Consider the following 6,873-nt stretch of genomic DNA (forward strand, 5'->3'; position numbering starts at 1 on the left):
GGACAACTTCAGGAGAGGCTGAATCTCTGAAGGACCCAAGCGAAGGGGCCGTTTGTGACTTCTGCGCCTAGGACTACCGCCAACGCTTCCCACCCCAACCCCACCTCCCCCTACCCGCACACCACATGGATACTCATCAGACAGTTTTTACCTTTTCTAAAAAAATGTTTATTTATTTTTGAGAGAGACACAGGCAGAGCGCGAGCGGGGGAGGGGCAGAGAGAGAGGGAGACACAGAATCCGGAGCGGGCTCCAGGCTCCGAGCCGTCAGCACAGAGCCCGACGAGGGGCTCGAACCCACGGACCGCGAGATCATGACCTGAGCCGAAGTCGGACGCTTGACCGACGGAGCCACCCAGGCGCCCGTCATCGAGCATTTCTCATGAAGAAGGTGCAAATGAGAGCAAATGAAGCAAAAACGGCTCGGAAACGAAGGTAGGTCTTGATGGCGTGCTCGCTATATGCCAGGCCCGGTGCTGAGCGTTTACGCGCTTTATCTCATTGTGTCCATTCTCCAGACGAGGAAACAGGGTTAAGGAGGTTGCCCTTGGTTCTGCTACCACACAGGGTGAGGGACCCGAACCCGCAGCCACCTGGTTGCAGAGCTTTGCTCCTTCTTGCTTGTCCGGCTCAAACTGGGCACAGCAACAACCTAGAAAAGTTAACAGGCTGGGGAAGCGTAACATTTGCAGGCCATGCCACGGGCGGAACCATAGCAACGCGAGGCCTTTAATGCCACGAAGCCTCACTGATCACTGCAAATTAGGGACCAAGGATCTGCTTTCCAGGATTCTTTTTCGGCTTCATACCGTCCGGACTGCAGACCGTCCCGATACCTCTGGTGCCCACAGGCCCCCTTCTCCATTTTCCTTATACCTAATGTAACCGCTCTCTCCCTTCCCTGGATTTTCTGGTACTAACTGGCCCCTCTCTGCTACCAGTTCATCACTGGGTCCACATCACAGCCCTGATTCGCGTGCACAGGAGGCAATCCAGACTCTTCAGCGTCGCGGCTAACACCTGCCTGGCCCCGCTCCGGGCAATCTGCAGGCTCTCTGTCCCTGAGAAGGACTGGCCCTCCCTCCCTGGCTTATGCTGGGTTGCCTGGGAGATGGGCCCGGAGATAGAGACCAATGTACAGCAGGTTGACTGGAGGGGACAGCACCTGTGACGGGGTGAGGGCAGCAGGATGGGGCAGAGAAATCGAACTACCATGCCGTTGGGACAGAAGCTTCCGCCAACCCCATGGAAAGTTCTGGAGCGACGATGGCCTTTCAGGGATGTCCCAGACTGAGGCAAGAGGGGGAACCCTTCTATCCTCCCTCCCACACGCCAGTCGTTGAATACAAGTTGGCCCCCAGGGAGGGGAGCGCTACCTTGGGTAAGGCAGCTCAGCGCCCACGAGCTAAGGGCGATTCTGAGGGGGCGGCCCCCTCTCTTAAAGGGGGGATCTGGGTGGTGCGCCACGACACCCACCACCCCATCCAACAAAACTCCTGTTCGCCCTTTGATTGGCCGCTCCAGCCGGATCCATCCTTCCCAGACTCCTAAGCGCTACCCGGGCACCTGGGACTCACCCCTATTTCAGTATCGACGGCCCCGCTCCAGAAACGTCAGATAGCGCCTTAGCCTCCCTCTCCAGACAGTGAGAAGTAAGGATCGCCTTTACCGCCCGAGCCCAGAGCACCGTTCCTGGCACACGGAAGTCCCTCCCTAAGCGCTGAGTAGATGGATGTCGCCTGAGAGGTGCCGGCAGGCCCATGGGAATGTTCCAGCTTCCACGATTTCCACTCTGTCAGTGCCTCAGAGTGTCTACGTGGCTTATGCCGATGACAGGCAGGCACAGAGAAAGCTTGCTTCCACAGCCAACCTGGCAACCCCTCTTGGGCTCAGGCCAAGAAAGTCCTGTCCTTGTTCCCTTCCCTGTCCAGCGTTCTGCAGCGAAGAGGGCCAAGTGCATTTAGAGACCTCCGTGCCAGGGAAAGCCCAATGCCACTGCCAACAGCGCTACATCGCCGTTCTTCTGAAGGAAATTACTATTGATCCCACAGCTCTCCTCCCCATGCTGTTTGCCGGGGACAGCCAAGGATTCCCGTGCCAGCTGGGCTCCCACACGGCTCGACTGTTCCTGCACCAGATGGCCAGACCAACACCCTCTGGCTGCCGCACGCCCCCGGGAGACTAGGCTCTGACGTCTATCCGCCTGGCTTTTTATGCGCGGAGGACGGCGGGGTCGGAGATTACGGGGCCAACCGCATTACAATAAAAATCTCTGCGCAACGAAAAGATTTCCAAATCCCGGGCGTTATCGATGTACCCAACGAGGCAGGAACGCTCTTTCCGCAGCTCCGAACCTTCACCGCTCGTTGAACAGATATGATTGCATGCCTCCTCGGCCAGAGGGAGGCAGCGGCAAACAAGACAGCCCCTGCCCTCAAGGAAGTTACAGTCTAGTGGGGTAAAAGTAGGGTGACTCACTCAATCACCGGCTGTGCGAGCCAGGACACTTTTGGCAACGTAAAGGGGTCCAACCGATGGCTAAACCAGGGCAGTGGGCAGAAACCAGGACCGGTCCCAGGCAAACGGGGGCACTTGGTCATCCGAGACATACACACCACACGACCAAAATGGGGGACCCCGCCCACGGGGGGGGGGGGGTGGTGTTAGGTTGTGCCACAAGGTGGCGCAATTGAAATACTCGTCACCTCCCTTTGTTTTTGTTTTCTATCTTGATGAAAACTATTTTTTCTTCCCATAGCCACAGAGCAAATAGAACCCTTCCATGGGGGCGCTGGAGCCGGAGAGTGCTGGTTCTCGGAGAGCCAATCACTAAATTTGCGCGAGCTTAGTAAGCCAATGGTGGAGGACGCCATTAACACAAATTAAAATAATGTAAGTTTAATTTAAATGTACACGACTCAAAACTTACAATTGAATAAACCACGTTGAAAACAACGGTAGGAAACACTCAAAACTCACGCTTTCCTAATGACTTCGCTACAGTCACAACTGCCTACGTTTCTGACGTTAATCTGTCCTATCGGTGGGGTGGAAATGCTATTTAATGGTGTGCTATTGCACACCTCTTCCCAACTCCACGGTCAGAGCCATTGCATGAGTGTCTTGAGACTGGCCTTGGTGAGTATCTACCTCGTGGAAATCAACAGACGCTACAAATCAGGGCTTTGGGCAAGGAGGCTGGGGCAGCCAGTTGTCACCCATCTACCGGCACAGTGCTGAAACCAGCACTTAAAGCTTCATTATCCACGTGGCCAATTTTCATGTACTTTGGGCAATTCTATCACATTCCTCAAAATTACAATGTCTTCCCAACCCAAGAAAACGGACAGAAAGTTGGACGGCAAAGGGGTCCTGTTCCTCCCATAACCTCGTCCGGACACTCGGGAAGGGGGAGCCCACAACCGATAAGCCAGTTTCAGTGCCAAATGCCGGGGTGGTGGTGAGTCGGGGGGGGTCCACAGCCAGGCTCTGGACTGCTGTGGAAAGCCCACCCCCACGTAACTGACACCTAACACTGGCGTAGTCAGATTGGCCGGTGGGGATCTCAAGATCTCCTCTCTGGGATTGGCGCGATGGCTTGGGGACCGCCCAGGGCACCACCCCTGCTGTCTGTGGGCACGCTCAACAAGAGGGTTAATTGGACAGAGTTTAGCAAAGGGACTATTTACAGAGGTGTGGGCAGACGGCAGAAACCACGAGGGATAGGGAAGTGCCCCGGGACAAGTGACGGTCGTAGGATGCTACCAGGCCCTGGGCTGCAGGGGGCAAGAGCTCGGGCTGTTTGCAGAGCGGAAGACAGCTATACGGGAGGGCTGCGGTGGGCACAGGAACACCACCAAACTGCAGCCCAGCTGGGGAAATAAATCCCCCTACCTCTAGACTCTTGCCAGCCAGATTGCCTGCTGGGTGCATCTCACTGCCCAAACCCGACCAGAAGCCGGTGGCCCAGACTCCCCGAGGGATCCAGTCTGTGAGGGTCCGCCTCCTGGAATCCACAGAACAAACCGCCTAGAGGGAGACGGGTGGCGGCCCGGCAGACCTATGCCAAAGAGCCAAAGGAGAGCTGTCCCAAAGCATCCCTTTGACCCACGCTTCACGTACGGATATATCTTAGCTATGCATACGTCCATAAGTAAGCCTCTGCACAGGGGTGGGGTTTACCCCTCATGCTAATAAAGCCTATTGTTCAGGACCCTTCACCTGCACAGACCCTTCCCAAGGCCCTGGCAGGGCCCTAAGCAGTTAGGTCCCAAAACTCATCTATAGGTTTGAGGCCCCCACACTTGGATCTGACCCTGCCAGTGTGACAAGAAAGGGACTGGGCTGGTGACTGCGGTTTCTCCCTCGTGGGGAAAGCCCATGCAGAGGGTCCACGTGGGGAGAAGTGGGGCCACGGGATGGGGGACTGTATTGCCTCCCCATCTTGTGGAGAAAGAGGGGTTTCTGGGCCACTACCTAGAAAGCAGGACCTAGGGGAGAAAGCTGCACCGCCCCCCTCCCCGCCCCCCACCACTTCTCTCCAAGAAGCATTTCCCCAAATTCCCTTCGCCCGGTTCTGGAAGAGGGTTAATAGACACGGGGGACAGGCAGAGGCCTTTTGTGGCCACTCTGGAAAAGACTGGCACCTGCCCACCCCCCACACACCCAAGATTCAGTTAGCACAGTAAAGGCTCCAGAGAAAGAAAACGTTTGGCTTTGTTTACCGTGGGGGTTGCCCTAACTTCCTGGAGCTTAGGATGGGTAGAAGTTAGATAAGCGTGTTTGAGGCGGAGGGCGTGGAGAACCGGAAGGAAGAAGCCTTGGTGGCGAAGCAGGCAGGGGTGGGCCCCGGGGGAGGTGGCTCAAGCAGGCCTCCGGTCCTCGGGGCCCCCCCTCCGCCCCCGCGACGAGGCACTCAGTCCTCCAGAGGCTCGGCTCGCTACCCCTTGTAACCTTCTGTCCGTAGCCCATGTTGGGGGCGGGGGGGGGGGGGGCAGGAGTGGACGCAGATCTCGGGAGGAGCACATTCCCATGTCTCTCCCCTGTGGTCTCTGGCTCTCCTCCCCCCGGAACCTCGGGAGACCCACAGTGCCCAGTGGCCCCCTGGAAGTGGACTGCCCAGGAACGGAGGAAGGTCTGGAGATACTCCCGCCCCCCTTATGACCAAAGGCACTGCCCCCATGGGGCTGCAGCCTGGCACCATCGAGTGAAATTTGGCTCCAGAAAGAAAAGAATCTATGGGGGGGGGGGGGGGGAGCGCCGGGTGCTGGCCTCGGTCCCGGGAGCCCTCGGAGCTGCCAGTGACGGAGAAGTGACAGTCGGCAGACTTTTCTTCTTTACAAAGGTCGGGGGATGAACAGAGGTGGCCCTGGAGCGGCCGGCAGGACATCGGACCTTCCTAACGCGTCCCTCCCTGCCACTCTCTTCATCGTCGAGGGCCCGTCCTTTCTCCCCAGCAAAGAGCATCTGCGGGTTGCATCTCCCAGGCCAGAGCGCAGAGGAGGCTTTGCTCTCCGGCCTCAAATTACCACTCTCCTTATGTCAAATATGACACATTCTCCAAGCTAATGACCTCTGCCCCCTCCTTAATAAAACAACCCTCCACTTTCCTTGAGCAGGCAAAGGCCCTAGCAGTCCCTTTGTTTGCCAATGATGCCTCTTCTCCTGGATTCCCGTCCTTTTCAGTATGATTTCTGTCTGTGTCTCTAACAGAGCAGGGCCTCCCAGCCTCCTGGCTCACCTTGGCCCCAGGTGGAAGCCAGTCTGGGGAGTCTTTGATTCAATGTACGGATCTGCAGCGGTCGGCATTCGGTTCTCAGACTCATGCTCAGAGTGGCCATTCAGCAAGAGTTCTGGGTCAGAGAACAGTCTGGTCCTGGGACTGACTTTCCAAGAGCAGCCGCAACAGGGGCCCTGGGCAGAGATGCGCCCGGCCTTACCCCGGAGCAACTGGAACTGTGGCAGTTTGGGCCCTCCAGGGAGCAGGCACTGAGATGGAACTAGAAGTTCAAGAGATTTACTGGGGGGAAAATGCCCGTGAAGGATAAAGTGGGGAGGGACAGGAATAGGAGGGGAGACCGCGATGCAAGTCTGACCCCTGAGAAAGGAGAGGGAAGGACGGAGGCTGGGTGGGAAGGGCCGCAGATATAGTGAAACTCTGGAAGAGTCTCTGGCAGGCTGACGTGGAGCCCCAGAGCAAAGACGGCTCATCGGAGGGGTCCTGCGTCAGGAAGAATGGCCCAGCTCTGGGCGCACCCACACCCCCTGCCACCGGCCGCCCCGTCCCCGTCGTGCTGTCATTGGGCGGGAACAGCCTGGACAAAGTGTGGCCTCAGCAGGACTGCTGCGGCAGATCCCAAAGGGAAAATGCAACAGCTGGGGGCCGTCAGCTAACAGACACTCCTTCCAGAACATTCTTCACTGAAGGGAAGCCTGGGCGGTGCCCTCCTATGGCTGCCACCATCCTTTTGTGCAAGAGAATGGACCAGGGAGGGGCGCTGGCTCTAATCCTGGCCTCATGACCTCAGATAAACTTTCCCCCCTTCTAGTTTCTTAGTATGAGAATGAAGAGAATTACCCCAATCTCTATGAGGATGCTAAATACCTTGGAGTCTGGTTATCTTAATCTTCGAGCTCCTTGAAGGTAGATACAGGATCAGAAAGGATCCAACCATCTGGGGACCAAGGGGCCTCCACCCCTAGAGATGATTACATTCAAGTTGGAAAGGGTCCAGAGTCCTCTTCTATTTGCAAATATAGAAAGAAGGTGGGGCTGGCCCGAGACCACTGGGCTCCCCAACCATCGATTTAATTATTGCACAAAAGTGTCCTGAGCACCGGCTGGGCGCAGATGACTACTATGTGCCCAAGGAA

The 6,873-nt window shown here is 56.8% G+C and overlaps 1 long non-coding RNA gene across 1 annotated transcript; it reads right to left on the bottom strand.

The window, feature by feature from the left end:
* Positions 1–293: 293 nt before the first annotated feature.
* Positions 294–6,826, bottom strand: LOC121026103 (uncharacterized). Its single transcript, XR_005788265.1, has 3 exons — positions 5,741–6,826; positions 578–652; positions 294–441 (listed from the first exon to the last, which is right to left on the bottom strand). It is a non-coding gene; the product is annotated as an uncharacterized LOC121026103 (long non-coding RNA).
* Positions 6,827–6,873: the final 47 nt, after the last annotated feature.

The sequence above is a fragment of the Herpailurus yagouaroundi genome, unplaced genomic scaffold (assembly GCF_014898765.1).
Source record: "Herpailurus yagouaroundi ecotype Mexico unplaced genomic scaffold, PumYag 67793, whole genome shotgun sequence".
Lineage (NCBI taxonomy): Eukaryota > Metazoa > Chordata > Mammalia > Carnivora > Felidae > Herpailurus > Herpailurus yagouaroundi.